This window comes from Suncus etruscus, chromosome 13 (genome assembly GCF_024139225.1).
Source record: "Suncus etruscus isolate mSunEtr1 chromosome 13, mSunEtr1.pri.cur, whole genome shotgun sequence".
NCBI lineage: Eukaryota > Metazoa > Chordata > Mammalia > Eulipotyphla > Soricidae > Suncus > Suncus etruscus.
Genome location: NC_064860.1, coordinates 71,770,639 through 71,790,490, shown reverse-complemented (window position 1 = coordinate 71,790,490; position 19,852 = coordinate 71,770,639). Strand labels below are relative to the sequence as shown.

Genomic DNA, 19,852 nt, shown 5'->3' with positions numbered 1-19,852 from the left:
ATAAAATATACAAAGCAAGAGAGCAGCCTATGTTCGCTGAAATTAAATTTCTAGTCCCAGCATAAGGAACTATCATTTTAGTCTATAGTAAATGGGTCATGCCATAAAGATATAAGAATGTAAGTGTACAAGAATATATATATAATTTGGTGGTAGATATGTGGGAATAGCAAAACTCACCTAGAAAAATATTTAGATATTTAAATTAAATCATATTTATCAGAAGCACTTCTAAAATTTTTAAATATATAAATAGTATGACTTATTGGAAATTTTTTATTTGAGAAAATAGAGGAACTGGACTTAACATTGCTAAGGAGATTAGAATATCTTTAAAGATGTGAACACAGTGATATTTTTTATTTACTTATGTTATTATTTGTGGATGAGTCACACCCTTAGCTTTGTTCAGAAATAATTTCTGGCTCTGTACTCATGGATGAGTCATGGCATAGCTTAGGGGATCATGTGAAATGTCAGTGATCAAACTTGTCAGCTATCTAGAAGGTGTGCAAGGTATCTCTACACTAATATTTAATAAAGAATGATTTTTGAAAAAAATAACTTGATATTCTCATACCACTATTGATTATTTATCAGATATAGTAAGCATTGAGAATACAAACAAGAAGCTAATAAATTTAAGTTGACCCCATATATTCAAATGACTAATTTTATTTCCAGATAGAGGAAAAAATTAGTCTTCAGATTTTCATCTCTGAGTGTTATAAAGCATGTGTTTGGTATAATTTTAGGCATCATTTCCTACAGAACTTATCATTTTTCTCATTTCAAATAATACAATTTTCAGTGAAATCATTAAACTGTAGCCCTAAAGTACTATTAAAAATACAACTTGTTGTTACTCTAGCCATATTTCTGTATAACCCATACTTGGAAAAAACATTTCTATTCTTAGTGAATGGGGCAATAAGCAAATCAGAATTCCATCCGCACAGTGGAGTTTTGTGATTTCTCGTAACATAACCTATCTTTATTTGCTTACTCCTTACATGACATGGGCTCAATAAGCCTCATTTCTCCAACTGTTTTGGCAAAAAGGCAAGAGATTACTTTCCAGGCGGGTAGTCACAAGTGAACAATTTCAGGAATCCTCTAATGAGGCCATCCATAATGGATTTATTTCCACAGTTCATTCTCAAACCATGGAGTGGAGGGAGAGTCAGAGCATTTCCAGTTGCATGTTTGGAAGAGTTACACTCATACACAAACACACAGACACAAATAAACACACTCTCTCTTTCTCTCTCTCCTCTCCATCTCCTCTCCTGTAATAAAAATAATAAAATGAAAAGAGATGAAATAACTATTCAAAGAATACTTGAACAAACATAGATACAAGTTACTTAGTATTTCTCTTCGGACTGACTAAATTTGGATTTGCAAAAGTATCTGTACTATTGACAATATAGTTCACTTATTCATGTATTAACCTAAAGATTAATGTTACATTAAAAATTTTATATAAATGTATTCCTTTACTTAAATTGTGATCTTATTTATGTTTGTCAAAAATTGTAACTTTAAAGTACCTACAAATTAAATAAAATGAATTACTTTATTTGTTGTACATATTAAGGATTTTTGCAATTTTTTAAAATAAATTGAAGTCTCTATAATTAGAACATAGTGATTTTCTCATCTGTCCCTCTATAGTATCAAAAACTGCTATGATTAAGCACATTTTAAGAATGCATAATATTATGTTAAACACAAACGTTGAAGAATTAGCTATGTATTAGAAATATTAGGACTTGGTTTATATATTATTTTTGTTCCTTATTATTTACTTTTATTGAAAATTAAAATATCACAGACCTATAAAAGGCACCTAAATTTTATAATGTGTGGGATGTGTGTCTGAAATTGATATTTTCATTAGACAGCTGGTGGTATATATGTACACTAAAGTATACAAAACATACAATATTGTGTTGTGCAACAATGATAAATAATGACTTATTTAAGGAATGAAATCAAAATATCTACTTATAATTACTAGTGGTTTAAATTGCCATAGACTACAAAAATTAAAAATAATCAACACTATTTTAATTCTCCCCACATTTATTTTGGAGATCAGATGTTCTAAACGTCAATTTGCAATTTTAAAACAATTAGTTTCTGAAGAAATTCTTAGTTCTTCCCAAATTCAAGACTTTTGGGTCAGTGAAAAAGGGCAATGGCTTGATCCTGGCCCAGCACCAGGCATTTTATATAGTTGAGCCTCGAGTCAGGCTACTGTGTGTAGCCCATCCAGGGCCTTCCCAATCCACAGCCCCCAAGTAAAATAAGCATTACTAAGAATGAGATATTTTTGTACAAACAATGAAATCACATCAAGGAAGGTTATGACTTTTGAAATACAGCAAGGCTAGTAGTACATAGCAGAGACACACAAATTGCATTTTTGGGGCACATATCCAGCACTTGCTCATTATAGATTTGCAACCTTAAAAAAGATACATCTGTTGAACTTTAGAATGAAATTATTTCAAAAATAAAGTATTTTACTACCTAAAATAAAAATCAATTACGCTACTTGAAACTATGCATCTAAGGGGCTAAGGTATGAGTAGAGTGACTAATGTAGATTGCCTGACACTGGTAAGATCTCCAGTTCCAAACACTTCATATGATACTGTGAGCCTGACAGGTATAATTTCTGAGCACAGAACCAGAAGTTTACTTTGAGCACCTATAGGTGTGCAACTAAAAGAAAATTAATAAATAAATAAATTCAGCTAAAAGAAATTTTTTTTTTAGTTTTAATTTGAAATTAAAATGTCAATAACATAATTGTAGTAGTTCTTATGTTGAACCGACCTGCTAGCATTTCTCTTTCACCAAGTTAGGCAGAAAGTTCTGGATATTTTTCCAGAAGTTTTCTGTTCTGCAGGATCTAACTGCTACAATATTTCAGGTATTTGCTAGCAAATTATAGAAAGTATTAAAGAAGCCAGAGAGATGGCACAGCAGTAAGCCTTTGCCTTGCATGCAGACTTCCCAAGGCGGACCTGGGTTTGATTTCTGGCATCCCATATGGTCCCCTGAACCTGCCAGAACAATTTTTGAGTGCAGAGCCAGGAGTAACCCTTGAGAGCTGCCAGGTGTTGGCCACCCAAAACTAACCCCCAAAAACATATTAAAAGGTACTCTGAAATTAAGATATGATCACTATATTTTGCATTTGTATGCTGATTTAAAAATGCAAACTAACAATGATATTTACAAAGTCAAAGCACTGTAGTAATTCAGCTTTTTGAATTAGTCATTATATTTTCCCTTCTGTTTTCTTTTGGGTTCAGCTTTAAGGCCACAACTGGCAGGAGAATAGAAGATATGCTCTTGATCTCATTTTCATATTTATATTTTATTTATTTTCCTATTTGGAAGTGTACTGGAAAACTTTTTTTAAATTTTATATTTTCATAATGCTTGTGATGCTTTCCTGAGTAATTTAAAAAAAATCTTAGAAAAACTAGAGTTTTATAGAAATGTATGAAAACAGATGACATCAAGACTAGTATATATTTGGCAAATGTAAGCCATTTAAAATTAATTGTGCTGAAATATTTATAAGAATATTTGGGCAATTACACCCTCCAGCCATCAAAGTGATTTATCATCGTTTACTATTTTTATTTGACAAAAAACATGAGCAAAATTAGTTTACATGTCTCTAAGATGTAAAGAACTGTGCAAAAAACTTCACAGATGAATATTTTCTTTAAGAATAATTTAAGTAATTCTGGAAAGACGCCATACATGTATGTTATAAAGGTCTGATAAATAATTCTAACTGACAATGATTAAATCAATTCTGCTTTTCAGGAATTATAGCGATTATGATTTTAAGATATTTTATTAAATAATAAACATTTAAAATATTAATTATAATAATTGTAGAGTTCATGTATAGTATCACATTTAAAAATTTTTAGACATGCATATTGCAATACTTAACCCTTTAAATTAAAATGTAGAAGTAAAATTTACAGTACACACTAATATGCACATTGAATTCAGTCTCCTAAGAACAAAGGAGATAAAATCTGAAATTGTGACTAGTAAGGCATATGAAAGCTTTCAATTGTTTTTGTTATATTCCATTCTTTTCTGTAAAACAATAGTAACATAAAAGGTCAAGAAATCGATTAAATAAATCTTAGTTTTGATACTTAATGCCATTATTATGGTTGAGCAGAAAGGAAATTACATGCCATATTTACTTGTATAATTGCTCTATTTTTTCCTTGCTTTGTAAACTGCTCAATACAAATTAACCTATACAGAGTTAAATATAGCAATTAGGTTATGGAATCCACGTTTTGAGCAATGTGGCAAAGGGTCCAAAATACTGTTTAATCAGCAAAGCACAATGGATTTTCTAAATTAAAAAAAAAAAACTTTTAACTATTGAGGAAAAGACAAGATTGTCAGTTATAGGCCATCAGTTGGTATTAATATTTGTGGGACATATAAAAAATGAATTTTTTTCAGTCATCAAGTTTCTATTTGAGAAGTAACATAAGAGATAAAATGGTTCTCGCTCGTCTTGGGTTTTAAAGTCATGATTGATCTGTGTGAATTAATTTTCACATGTTAAATAATTTGAATAGATAATATCCATAATTTAAATTAGTGATAAAATATTGTCTATACTTTTTAGTTTTGTTTTGTTTTGTTTGGGTCCCACCTGGTGGGACTCAGGAGTTACTCCTGCTCTGTTCTCTGAAATTGCTCCTGGCAGGCATGGGGGACCATATGGGAATGCAGGATTCGATCCACTGTCCATCTTGTATCAGCTGCTTGCTCGACTGCTCTGCTACCTCTCTGGCCCTGTCTATACCTTTTAAAATAGTAACAACTGTATATAGAAACATAATAAACCTCTAGACAACATTGATCATCACTTTTAATTCAACATTGTCTATTTTCAACAACAGAAATAAATACAAAATAGAGCATGACTCGCAGGGGTGTCAAACTCAATTTACCTGGGGCTGCAGGAGGCAAAGTCGGGGTAATCCTTGAGTGCAAAGTCAGTAGTAAGCCTTGAACATTGGGTGTGTGTGTGTGACCCAAACAACTAAAACAAAACAAAACAAAAAAAGATTCTTCTAGTGCAGGGCCACAAAATGTACGGAAGGCCATTTGAGGCCCACAGGCCGCAAGTTTGAGACCACTGAGAGGATGAATAGATAGTAGAAAGGATTTCCACTAAGTGAAATCTACACAAGTATTCCAGTATTACCCCACTATGCTGAACTTGAAATCTAAAATTCTTTCATCATGAAATATAAACTTTCATAAAAGTCTCATTATAGCATCTCTTGAACTCGAACAGAAATTCACTGTATTATTAAATCTGAGTAGTTGAAAAAAAAACCCACTATATTTTGTGTAAGATTCTGTAAAGTTCACATTGTTACAAAAATGTGATTCATAAACTTACCCTAATATTAAAAATACTGAAAAAAATAGTTTATACAATGTGTATCAATTCTGACAAAATTAAAAATTAAAAATGATTCCCCAAACTGATCTTTCTATCTAGAGAAAATTTATTGGTGACACATTGATTTTCTTCTTTTTTGGTTTTGTTTTGTTTTGTTTTGGGGCCACTTTTGTTTTTTTAGGGATTATGCAACGTCACTTATTGCAATATACCCAAAGTGTCCAAAAACAAAGTTGTAGAAAAAAAATTTGCATTCCATTTTTCAACACTATTCACAAAACCCATAATCTAGAAACAACCCAAATGTTCAAAAATAGATTAGATAGAATAACTATGGCATATAAACAATTGAATAAAATTAAGTTATTAGAAAAGATAAAATCATGTAAGTTGCTGCTATTTGGAGGGACCTGGACAGAGTTAGGCAAGTGAAATTAGTCAGAGGGAGAAAAATAGCATAGAATGATCTCTTTCATACGCAGAATATAAAGAAACATAATAGTGAGGTAACAAATACCCAAGGACAATGGAACCAGAGATGATGAGCACTGGTACTGAATAGGAAACATTTAATTTAGGAAGTTGGGGGACAAGACATGAAGAGTGTAATAACTATGTTGGGAGAAGACATTCAACAAGGAAGAAAAATGCTGAAATGTTATGTATTTAAAACCTATCAGTAACAGTATTGTAAATCACTATTCAAAAATCTAAAACAAAACAAACAAAAACCAATCACTTCTACCACTCCTGAAAGTAAAATGGTGGATGAGAGGCAAACAGGTATGGGGATGGAGGGTATTGTTGTAAGGCAGTGGAGATTGTGTAGGGATCAGTGTTAAAACACTGTATGCCCAGGGGCCGGAGCGATAGTGTAGCAATAGGGCCTATGCCTAACACGTGGATGACCCAGAACAGACCTTGGTTCGATCCCCAGCATGCCATATGGTCTTCCAAGCCAAGAGCTATGTGGTCTCCCAAAACCCAAACAAGGAAAACACTGTGTGCCTCAAATCCAATCATGAATTCTTGGTAATTTCATGGTGAAAAAAAAGAGACAATTATCAGCAGTCCTAACTCCTAACAAATAAACCAACTGATTCCTTCTAGTGTAAATTTAAGTATTAGTAAGCAAGTCACTTCTTACAGAAACAATCCCATGGGCCTCTAAAACCATAACCAGTTAGCAAGGGGTCTCAGTGCCTGCTGTGTTCCCTTGCCAATCAGGATAAAGTCATTTATCCACAATTACAGTTTTAGACAAAGTATATTCTAAAAATTTCCTATTTGAGGATAACTTTAAATGTCACATTATTGATAAAACACTTAAAATCCATTTGCAACAGGGGTTAAAGATATTTGAATGTGTTCTTTACAGAACTGTAAAAGAGTGCTTCAACAAAACTTTAAAAATATATGACAAGATTGTAAAACTTAGGCTACTTTTCTCAGTGACTTTGAGCTGTTCTAAGAAATTCCCACAGACTCGGTGACATAAACAAAATGTTTATTTCTCTCAGTTCTGGGTGTTGGAATGTCCAAGATCAAATCTATCTTGTCAACACCTTGATCATGAATTTTCCAACTTTCAGAATTGTGAGAAATTGAACTACAGTGTGAACGAAGAGGAATAAAATAAAAGGCAGGATTTACAAGTAGGCTTGACAAGTGATTTAGTTAGCTTATTAAGTCAATTTTTTTTTCTATTCTATGTAAGATGCTGTAGCTAGTAAAACATATAGAAAGAGAAAATTATAACATTTTATGATTTTTAAGATTATTTTCTGGACACACTGGTTATCCTCATGCTTTCACATCCTGACTCTAAACTAAGGTCACTCTTGCAAATTTGGGAGACTATATATTTGGGATTCTGGGGAACAAACACAAGCCTGTCACATTTAAGGTAACCACGTAGCAAATTAAAAAATAATATAAAATAAGTCAGCCTAACTTCACTATCTTTACTAAGATTAGCTTAGGACACACTACACTTTCCTGATGTAGTACTTAGCACCAGAATATAATGAATGATAGTTTACAAAATTGTATCCGTCTCCAAAATTTATATTTCATATATATTTATATGCATGTTATTTGAAAAAATAATGATACAAAGCATATTTTTTAATCAAATGTTTCTTCACCTTTCAAGATTTTCCCCAATATCCCCACAAACTACATTGAGTGCTGTGAGGAACTTTCCAATTCACACTTTCCAATGTTTTTGTTGAGTTAATAGCATTAGAGGAAAGGCAGAAACTTGAAGATATGTTGCATTATAACATCATATGGAAAACACATAGGAATGTTCAATAAAATTTTTTTGTTAAAATGATCATTGTAAATGTGTGAGACTTTCTTATTTGCTAACATTACTGTGGTATGCATGTCAAAGTCAGTCCTCATTTGCATCCATCTAAGGCATTCTGTATTTAATATTATTTGAATTCCTTAAATGAAAAATACTGTTGGTGTGTTGATAAACATGATATTTACAAATTTAATATATATATATACACAAATGGTATTCAAGTGAAGGATTATATAATGCATAACAATCATAAACTAAAGATATTTCTAAGAACTTATTTTGTTCTTGATAAAGTAGAATTATTGATGGTATAGAAAACTCTGGTAATAAGGGTTTTTAGAAGCATCTACAGTCTTGAAAAATGGCTTTTAAACATCTGGATTTTATTCATATTACAAAAGAGAAAAGTTTTATGTTGCAGCATATGGTTAATAAAGCAGTTTTATAAGAAAAATGTAAAGGAAACATTAAATGTTTGCAAGAAAGGGATGTTTTGGTATCAAACAGTAAAATTTATGATGATTTGATCTCCTCTAGAGATTTCCATTTTAATTCTTTAGTTCCTAAATGGCATCGGCACTACTATGATGTTGTTTAATCTAGCATGAAATGCCACAATAAATAATATATTATACACCGTTCCCCCCACAAATTTGCAATAATTAAATATTCTTGTTGCTTTATCCCTAAGAGAAAGACTAATATATTTATGTATGATACTGACAACACGACTCTCCCCTAACAAGCTTTGATCCTACAGCAGATGGGTCTTCTTGCTTATTTGTATACAAATCTCATAACCTTAAAATGAAGGCATCAAGCTAAAATCTTCTTTGAAGTACACTGCTTGTATTCAGAAAGGCAATTAATAGTTCTCATAAAATCATACTCAAAAATGTGCAGCATGACTAAATTTAGTAAAGTGTGTTTCAATTATATTTACCACTAATATCACTCTGAAGGGCAAAAAAATACCTGAAAGTTTGTCTTACAAACCTTTTTTGTTAATCAACCATTTTACTTCCTTACTTTATTTGTAAGAAATTAGGAAAATGGTTTTACAGAGAAATTTGTCATTGATGTCACTATTTACTAGGCCATATTTTGTCCAGTCTATTTGCCCACTTGTGAGACTTCTTGACTTAGAATTCATGAGTTGTAGGAACCTAAAAATAAATTTAGACAAACATGTTTTGATAGTGTTATTTAGAATATGCTTGAGATTTAGAATCTTGGTATTAAAGGTCTGTGTGTGTCTGTGTCTGTGTATGCATGGTGTACAAGTCTTTATTACAAAACATATAACGGACTGGAGCGGTGGCGCTGGTGATAAGGCTTCTGCCTTGTGTACAGTAACCTATGATAACCTATGATGGACTGCGGTTTGATCCACTGGCTTAAACATGTGGTGCCCATGCCGGGAGCGATTTCTGAGTGCATAGCCAGGAGTAACCCCTGAGTGTCATTGGGTGTGACTGAAAAACCAAAAAACAAAGAAAAACCATATAATTTTATGAAGATACAATTTATGTGCAGATTAAGATCATAGCAAATTGAGCTTTGAAAGACAATAAGAGAAATTCATTATTAGTCTGACAATAGAAAGATACAAATATTTACTTAAATGCAAATTTTAAGGTGGAAGCAATATTCTATACATATCTATAGCTTATCTATCTTTCACACAGGTTCTGAAGAATTTAAAATTGTATCCATACCAACACTGCCTGAGTAAATTGCAAAAAACCATTCACGCTTTAAAGAGTTTCCTTCAATTTTATAAAATGTATGCTTTAAAACTAATAAAGATATGAACACATACTATAATTCTTGAGGATAATAAGAATTTTAGCTGAAGAGTCAAAACAACTTGATAGAGTTCTCAAGAAAATGTTTTGTATCATACATAAGCCAAAACCTTAAACTAGAAGAAATAATATTTCCCTAGCACTATTTCCACTAGTAACACAACAGCAGAAATAGTAAGGTTTCAGAAATTTATGAGAAATGACACGCAATATAAAGTAAAGTTTAAATAGAAAATGTGAAAAGCTTGAAGTGCTTGCAAAATTCTGTAGGAAACTGGTAAAGTGCTTATTAGAATTATCAGCTTGAATATTCCATGATAAGAATGTAAATCGAAGGCTGTCCTTGAATTGCTTAGCTAGCAGAAAAATATGAAGATGGGACTGAACAGAGCTCCTGTAATATAATAAAAAGACAACATTTAGTTTGAAAAGAAAAAAGAAGGATCCTGAAAATGTTTCTAAAACTATTGCCTAACTCTTCTTCACCCATAACATAAACTTTTTTCATGTTTCATGTAGTTGCTACAAACATTGAGTTTCTCTAGGGCCAGAGCAATAGTACCGGGTAGGGCATTTGCCTTGCATGCAGCTGACCTGGACAAGACCCCAGTTCAATCCCAGCATCCCATATGGCCCCCTGAACCTGCCAGGAGTGATTTCTGAGTACAGAGCCAGGGGTAACCCCTGAGTGTGGCCCAAACACCAATAAACAAACAAACAAAGGAACTAAAAACATTGAATTTCTCAATTCATGTGTTAAACATATCATTTTTCTCAAGTGTGTTATCTGTTCTCATAAAAGTTTTAACTAAATTATAGTTTTATAGCTTTCTTTTATTTATTTGTTGGCTTTTCTAGGAATCTTTTTATTTCATTATTGATTGGTTTGGGGTCACATACTGTGTTAGTCAGGGATGATTCCTGTCTGCACTCATGGATAACTGCTGTACTATCTTCCCAGCTCTTAGATTTTATTTAAGATTATTTTACCCTGGTACTCCCTCTTTAATTGGGGAATGACTATAATGATAATTAGAGGAGATGCTTAAAGAACAAAGTATGACCTGCTATAGTCATGCACTAATATCACAAATTTGATACTGGTTATCAAATTATTGAATACTTTTCTAAATAGCACTGAAATCTATGTAAAAGAATTGTACTTTCTTACTAGCATGTGTTGCTGAAATAGAAGAAGCCTTGTTACCAATGCTTTCACTAATTTTGCTCTTTTTACATTCTTACATATTACATTGATTTAACTTATTTAAATAAAAATTATGAAGAATTGCTTATTTCTAAATATATGTATGTAAAGTATATTTTAGAGGAAAATATGTATTTTCAATGTAAATTATATATACAATCTTTGATATCTAAGCATATATATACTATATTTATACATTTTTGCTAAAATTGAAAAATGGTTTTTTTTTTACCCCTTCCTTCCTGAAAAAAAGGTTTTTATTGGCATAGACAACTATTCATCCTTGAACATTCATTCTTATTTATTATTCATTTTTATTTATTTGTTTTGGGGGCATACTTGGCTGTGCTTAGAGTTACTCTTGGCTTTACACACAGAAGTCAGTCCTGTCAGGCTAGGGGACCATATGGGATGCTGAGGATAGAACCCGGGTTGTCAGTGTACAAGACAAATGCCCTATCTACAGTGCTATCACTCCAGTACCTGAAATGCTACCTTAAATGGTTATTTTTTTTTTTTTTTTTTTTGGTTTTTGGGCCACACCTGGCGGTGCTCAGGGGCTACTCCTGGCTGTCTGCTCAGAAATAGCTCCTGGCAGGCACGGGGGACCATATGGGACACCGGGATTCGAACCAACCACCTTTGGTCCTGAATCGGCTGCTTGCAAGGCAAACACCGCTGTGCTATCTCTCCGGGCCCTTAAATGGTTATTTTTAATGAGTTTTAAAAGTACTGAAAACCTGGACTCAAGAGTGATAGCAGAGTGGTTGGGCATTTTGCCTTGCATGAAGCCGACTCAACAGGAACCTGGATTTGATTCCCAGCATCCTATATTATCCTCTGAGCTTGCCAGGACAAAATTCTGTGCACAGAACCAGGAGTAACACTTGAGTGTCACCAGGTATGATAAAAAAGTAATAAAAAATTACATAAGTTTTCAAGTCCATGATTATATGTTGGCAACTATAGAAAATTTCAACATGTCTCTATGTCTGCTATATCATCTAAAGCAAGGTTTCTCATTTTGTATCAAATGCATTTTTATTTATTTATTTGGATTTTGGGTCATAGCTGGTGATGCTCAGGAGCTAATCCTGGCAATGTGCTCAGAAATCGCTCCTGGCTAGGGGGACGATATGGTACACTGGGGATTTAACCCAGGTTCCTCCTAAGTCAGATGCATGCAAGGCAAAGATCCTACCACTGTTCTATCGCTCTGGCCCCAAATGCATTTTCTTAATCGTATATTCTTCATACCATTTATATTTTAGCAACACAATCATTTTCAGAAAACATATTTTAATAATTTATTTATTTAAGTGCCATATATTAAAAATATCTGTAGTTAGGTTTCAATCATAGAATGTACACCCACCTTCCTCAGTTCAAATTTCCGGCCACCAATGTTCCCCATTTCCCTCCTCCCTGAACCCCTTCCTATATTCAGGATAGGTATTATATTTCTCTCTTTTTCTCTCATTGCCATGGTACTTGTCAGTGCAGTTATTGTTATAACTGAGCTCACAGTTCTTTGTGGTACGCTTCATATCATGAGCTGGTTCTTCTGGCTCTCATCTCTGTGTCTCTGTATATTACCATATTGTTTTTTATTTTTCTTTAATCCCACAGATCATTGAAAGTATTCTGTGTCTATTTCTCTCCCTCCGTCTAATTTCACTCAGCATAATAGTCTCCATGTTAATCCATGTATAAGAAAATTTCATTACTTCATTTTTCTTAACAGCTGCATAATAGTCTATTGTGTAAATGTACCACAGTTTCTTTAGCCACTTATCTATTGTTGGGCACCTGGGTTATTTTTAAATTCTGGCTACTAAAAATAGCACTACAATAAGTATAGGAGTGCAGAAGATATTTTTGTATTGTTTCTGTGTTCTTGGGTATATTCTTAGGAGTGGTATTGCTGGATCACACGGGAGCTCATTTTACAGTTTTTTTGAGGAACCTCCATATTGTTTTCCATAAAGACTGGACTAGAAGGCATTCATTCCATCAGCAGTGAATGAGAGTTCCTTTATCCCCACATACCTGCCAGCACTGATTGTTCTTGTTCTTTATGATGTGCCAGTCTCCGTGGCATAAGATATTACCTCTTTGTTGTTTTGATTTATATCTCCCTGATGATTAGTGATGTGGAGCATTTAGGAAACATTATTTTTTATTTACACTAGTGATTCACTTATTCTTGTATAGAGAGCATTCCTAGTTAATTTAACTATTATTTTTCAAATGAATTGCTTACGCAAGACAATGACAAAGAAAATATGCTAAATTTTGGTATAGGACACTTCAGATGTAGTCTCAATACAAACAATTATGTCCCCCCAAAGCAACCCATCATATAAACCTAAAATGAAGACCATATTTTACTTTCTTCTTTTATAATTTTAGGGGTGGCGAAGTGGGGAGGGTTCTTAGTTATTGGTTCTATTTTATCCTTTGAACTTCTGTTAATTCTAAAATTCAAGTTTATAAATGGTCAGATTTAATTTAAATGACAATTTAACTAATTTTTTCTTATAATTACAATTTAGAAATAAATCATTTTGAAAGATGAGTTACTAATTATAATTTCACCATGCCATAGTTTTCACAAATCATGTATTTGAGATAAAAACTTAGAACATTTAAACTCAGGAAGTAGCCAATTGTTCACAAACCCTTACCAGTTATATAGGAAAGCCAGAACTTTAACAAGTTTATTCATTCTAAATTCTTTCTTCAGGGTCTGAGAGAAAGTTCAGCAGTAGGGCATTTGCCTTGCACACAGCCGATCTAGGACAAATGGTTCAAATCCCGGTATTTCATATGGTCCCCCGGGCCTGTCAGGAGAGATTTCTGAGTACAGGGCCAGGAATAACCACTGAGCTCTGCTGGGTATGACCCCAAAAACAAAAAAAAAAAAGAAAGAAAATCTTTCTTCTCTAACTCCTCTTACAAGAAATAATGATAGGCTATTTTTCTTAAACTGGTGGCCTTAATCTAAATTCTGTAATATCTTGAAGTTGGTGCTACCAGCTTTGTGGATTTTATTGTATGCAACATTGTGATCAGTGATTTCACTTTCCTATTTTGAATCAGGCATACTTCATATATTTGAAGCACAGAAATCAGGAAATACTCAATTTCCCAGGCATTTTTTTCCTTCCAGCAATACACATCTATCAGAATACTACTTGGGGTTGAACTGAATCATGATTTTGATGTCAGGTACTTGGAAAGCTATATATCAATCACAGCTATTTATGTGTGTGTATCCCTAGATATTGAAATAGAACCTCACACATCCAAGGCAATGTTCTGATAAGTCGTATCCATTGCTCTGTCATAATTGCTTTTATTCTAATCCACAAGTTAGTGATTAGTTCACCAAAAAATGGATGAATGTATATATAAAATAAAATTATTTTAAATAAAATACAAGTTAATACACTAGAGTTCGTAGTCTCATATTGATCTCTAAAATAAGTGTTAGCAATATTACAAATTTATTGAACTTTGAAGTTTCCATGAAGGTTTAACTAGCAGGAGAAACACATGTTTCTTTGGAATTTCCAGTCATGTTCACGAATTCTATTGCAGCTCAGTGCCAATTCATCCTCCCTTAGACTGTGTAAGCTTCCTAAGCTTTTATATACTCTAATAAGACCCCTAGAGTAACCGTTTTTCTAAATCATATTGCTTTCCCACTCTATCAGCCAACATACTATCGATCAGTTTACAACAGCATGTCTTCTTGGTATCATGTCAAACTATATGTAACCACAAAAACACATTTTCAAATCAGAAATTAGAGTGCCCTTGTCAAAGTATTATTTGTATAGATACTATTTGTAGGTAAAAGGATACCTTTGCATCTTTTGCATAGAATTGCTACTGTTTAAGATATTGAACCTTACCATTTTGTCACAAGTAGAAGTATATTTAGTATGAGTTTAAAGGGAGGTTACTTTATATTTTGTTGTTTTTCTTCCTTTATACTTTTTAAGGATGGAGAATTTTATTACTTTCTTTAAGTACATTCATCATATTTTTTCACATTGTTTGATTTCTGTATCAGCAACAAGCTTTTAATTATGTTCTTTAATTTTCTCTGGAACATATACTTTTTCCTTCTTCATTCTGAATATCTCAAGCCTCTAATTTGGCTGCTACTAAGTTTCTACTCTCAAATGAGTTGGTTATTCTTAACTGTTTCTGTAAAATCAGATGATGTATATTTTTAATCTGTTTTGAGAAAAAGTCCATGTATCAATTTCCAATGAAAGCAGATTGCTAAAATTTATAAAAATCTAACAATACTGGAGGCTGGCGTGGTGGCACTAGAGGTAAGGTGTCTACCTTGCCAACGCTAACCTAGGATGAACCACAGTTCAATCCCCCGGCGTCCCATATGGTCCCCCCGAGACAGGAACGACTTCTGAGCGCATAGCCAGGAGTAATTCCTGAGCGTCACCGTGTGTGGCCCAAAAACAAAAAATAAATAAATAAATAAATAAAAATAAAAATAAATAAAAATCTAACAATACTGATTTTAAAATTGCCAAATACATCAGAAATTGACTTATATAATCTTATCAGCATATATTAAGACACAGAAAGAAAAAATAGTTAAATAGGATGTAATAAATTATAAAATCAGATATTATGCTCAAAGGTACAATATCTAAATTCTTTCTTAATGCACTATATTAGCATGATTCAATATCAAGCATAAACATTTTTTTTTTTTGGTTTTTGGGTCACACCTGGCAGCGCTCAGTGTTACTCCTGGCACTACGCTCAGATATCACTCATGGCAGGCTTGGGGAACCATATGGGATGCCAGGATTCAAACCATCGTCCTTCTGCATGCAAGGCAAACGCCTTACCTCCATGTTATCTCTCTGGCCCCAAGCATAAACATTCTTTAAAAAATATGTCTTAAGGGTTAAAACTCATGCAAATTGGTATATTATAGATCTCAGGGATGGTATAAATCTGTATACAGTCATATGTAGTTAACATATTAGCTGGTATTTGAAACAAAAGCTTCATTTAATGTAGAACCATTCTACCCCCTGAAACTTTAGTCACTGTGGTTTACAATACAGCTAATAATAGTTTCAGATTAACAATATTTCAAATTCTAGCATCCATCCAGTGTCAGAATCTCTCTAGCAATGTCTCAAGGTCTTTCCTACACGTCCTCCTGTAAAACATATTGGAATGAACTTATTTTAGTGTGGAATATATTCCTAATAGTGTTTATGGTTTCACTTTAGAGTCTGAAGAAAGGGGATCTTCCCTCAGAAATTATTCCTTGAAAGCTCAAGGAAGGATAAGAAATGACAAGATTGAACCCGCATCTCCCAGATGAAAGGCAAATGTTCCATCTACTGTACTATCTCTCAGGATCCTGTCTTGTTTTGTTAATTCTTGTGGTACTTCTGCCTCAGGTACCTTACATGAGGTTGGTCCATAGCAAATACTTACATGTTTTCTGTGAAAAAATCACTATCAATTCTTTTTTATTCACTATCAATTCTTAATTTCCCCTGAAATAATGTCTTATGTAAAAAATTGGGGACCAGTAAATTTCTGATATTGCTATATCCTTTGCATCTAGTCACAAGTTTTGATCAAATTATTCTCACAAATATGTATTCATTCATCATAAGTACACGCACAGTGTCCTTTATCCAAGTTAAGGCATTAGTATAATCAAAGGTTTCCTCTGTTTATTCTCATCCTTCTCTAATGACTTGACCCACTTTATCCAAATTAAGCCTATAAAATTTATATCTTATTGTACTATTCTTTCATTTGACTTCCTTGTCTACTTAAAATTGTTTATAAAACTCAAATTTCCCGTATAGCAAAATTCTCTAAAATTAACATGGCTTCATCTCTGTAGTGTCATCTTTTTCTTTAACCAACTGCCAAACTTCTCAATGCAAAATTCATTAAGACTCGACTGAAACATCACTTTATGTGACCTCAGCACCAGCTATGATGTTAATTATAATTGGTTTTAAGGGACATTCCGTTACAGGCTATCTGTTTTCCTGAGTAAAATTTTGTAACCTCAGTTATTTCCCTTTGCTGGATGATTAAAACATTTAGATCTTATATCAAGAATGATGTAAAATAATTGTAACTTTAAATGTTAAAAGGTCTTCTGCAGACCACAAGATAATTTAGTTTCTGCTATTTGAGTTTAAATGTTAAGCCAAAATGGTGCATTAAGTAATAATAGAGAACAACGAGTTGACTTGGATGGTATTTGGTACTTGTTTATTTTTAAACTTTATGGAAAGACTATTAGTTGCACTTTAAACACTTCTTTAAGGCTACATAGTATCATCTAATTGGAAAATGGTTTTTTTCTCTTGGGGATTTCTAATATGCTCGATTCTTCAGATGTGGGCAAAATACAAGAAAAAAAAAAAGAAAAATATATGTTCTTAAAAGCATAAAAAGTCCCAGAACCCTACTGAGAGAACATCTCTTACTTGATGTGTTTTTCAGAGGAGAAAAACCTTTATCACATATTGTTCTGGTGTTTGTGATGTGTGTTGGTCTCTGTGTGTGAGTGTGTGCGTACACACACACAGATTTTTTTCTTGCTAAAAATACCTCAATATTTCAGTTTTGCACTTCAATCCTACCATCTCAATTTTTCACGAAATTTCTATTCATTATTTCTTCACATCTTTATTTGAGGACAAGGTAGAACAACTGATTACATACTTTTCCAGAAACTCTTTTAGCATATTGTTTTAATCACTACCTTTCTGGAATCTAGGAAGGAACGAGCAGAGCAGACAGGATTATTTACAGAAAAAAAAATAAAAGAAATCTCTATCATTTTCTTTAGATATTTGGAAATTCACTAACAAAAACTTAGGACAAATGAAGTGTATTCCAAATTGATTTGAACACTTGTGTAAACTTTCGTAGAGAAAAGATGTAAAATCTGTGAAAAAACAGAAAGAAAGCAAGAAAGTCAATAGATTGTGTATGCTGACATGAAAATCAACACAACATTAAGCTAAGTTGTATAAAGGGAACAAAATGAGTTCAAGGGATATAAAGCATAGCAACAACTGACTTTACAAGGAAAAAATAAAACATTAAAATAAACAATTAAAGGGGCCTGAGTGATAGCACAATTGTAGGGCATTTGCCTTGAATGCGGCTGACCAGGGACAGACCTGGGTTTGATTTTGGCATTCTATATGGTACCCCCACCTCCGAGACTGCTAGGAGAGATTTCTGAACACAGAGCAAGGTGTAACCCCTAAGTGCAGCTGGGTGTGACCACCAAGCCAAAATAAATAAATAAATAAATCAACAAATAAAATAAAAATATTAAATTAAGGACCCGAAGAGATAGCACACCGGCGTTTGCCTTGCAAGCAGCCGATCCAGGACTAAAGGTGGTTGGTTCGAATCCCGGTGTCCCATATGGCCCCGTGCCTGCCAGGAGCTATTTCTGAGCAGACAGCCAGGAGTAACCCCTGAGCACTGTGGGTGTGGCCCCCTCCAAAAAAACAAAAAACAAACAAAAAAATTAAATTAAAATAACTAGAATCACATATAATCAGTCCCCCAACTACTGCCACATGTGATGCCTGGTCACAGAGTCAGGAGTAAGCTCTGAACAAAGCCAGCAATAACTCAACCACCCCAAAAGAAATAAGTATTTTAAAAGGAAATGCTAGATCAGGTTTTGATTTAAATTAAAAAGTGGCTTCAGACTACTGAATATATCGCAGGATGAAAAGATGTGGGATTGAAATACAAAAGAAAGATAAAAGCATGTAAGTCAAGAGGTTGTTACAAATCAGGGTTCTGATATTTAAAAGAAAATAAAACAAAATGGCTGGCAAGTTTTTTTTTTTTTAGCTGAATTTACTTTTTTAATTCTATCTTAGATATACTTTGAAATGGAAATGAGATGAACTGAACAGTTAGTTATCATTCAGTAACAGAAATGTCAGACTTTACTGAGTATTAATTTTTGTGTGAAGCCACATCCAGCTAGGCATTGGAGTTAGTCCTGACTCAGTGCTTCCAGGTCATGCCCAGTTATGCTCCATGAACTATGCAATACTTAGTACAGAACCCAGGACTTCAGCATACACTAGCCTGCTAACATTTCTCTCAAGCCATCTAAGAATATTTTACAGGGTGCTCGCTTCGGCAGCACATATACTAAAATTGGAACGATACAGAGAAGATTAGCATGGCCCCTGCACAAGGATGACACGCAAATTCGTGAAGCGTTCCATATTTTTTTTAAAAAAAAAAAGAATATTTTACAGGGACTTCTTAAAATAATGTTATGCTATATACAAATTTCTAGTATTCTCAAAAGGAAAGGAACTGATTTTATTTTTTAAAAAAGCCTTAGAACAGGTTAGGAAGAGAAAGTAAAGTAGTTAAGGCACTTAAATGACCCAATCTCTATCCTCAGCTTTACACATGGTTCTCAGAGAACCATCAGGAATGGCCTTTGAGCACAAAGCCAGAAGAAAACTCTAAGCACCACCAAGCATTATCCAAAAAGCAAAATAATGATAACAAAAATCCTTAGAACAATAATATGGGAGAATGAAGTTGTCAAATGTAGGTGTTCTGTTTATGCAATAAATATATTTAACAGTTACATAAAACCAATAATAAAATTTGTCTTTTGAATTATAACTGAAAATCAAATCTTTAAAAAAAATTTTCATCATTTTTTACATTCTTTATTCAACTGAATCACCATGCAATTATTTTTATTAAATTACTGTGAATAACAACGTTACAATGCTATTATGATTGCATTTTAGGTTTACAATATTTTAATGTTAACAATAATTATTTTAAAAGCCTGTGTCTCTTTTTGTATACATAACAATGTTTATTTCTTATTGTGCAATATGTATATTTATTGTTTCAATCTGTACATAACATTGACAGTAATGTTATAGAATTTCTTTCTTTTAGAAAATTGAGGCTTTTCATATAAACTCAGGATAAAAAAAGCT

At 33.0% G+C, this 19,852-nt stretch overlaps 1 protein-coding gene and 1 non-coding gene across 3 annotated transcripts in view; one reads left to right on the top strand and one right to left on the bottom strand.

The window, feature by feature from the left end:
• The window catches only part of CADM2 (cell adhesion molecule 2), a 1,096,781-nt gene that overhangs the window by 637,156 nt on the left and 439,773 nt on the right, over positions 1-19,852 (bottom strand). The gene's annotated exons all lie outside the window — the stretch shown is intronic.
• On the top strand, positions 19,008-19,114 carry LOC126026562 (U6 spliceosomal RNA). Its single transcript, XR_007501785.1, has one exon. It is a non-coding gene; the product is annotated as a U6 spliceosomal RNA (small nuclear RNA).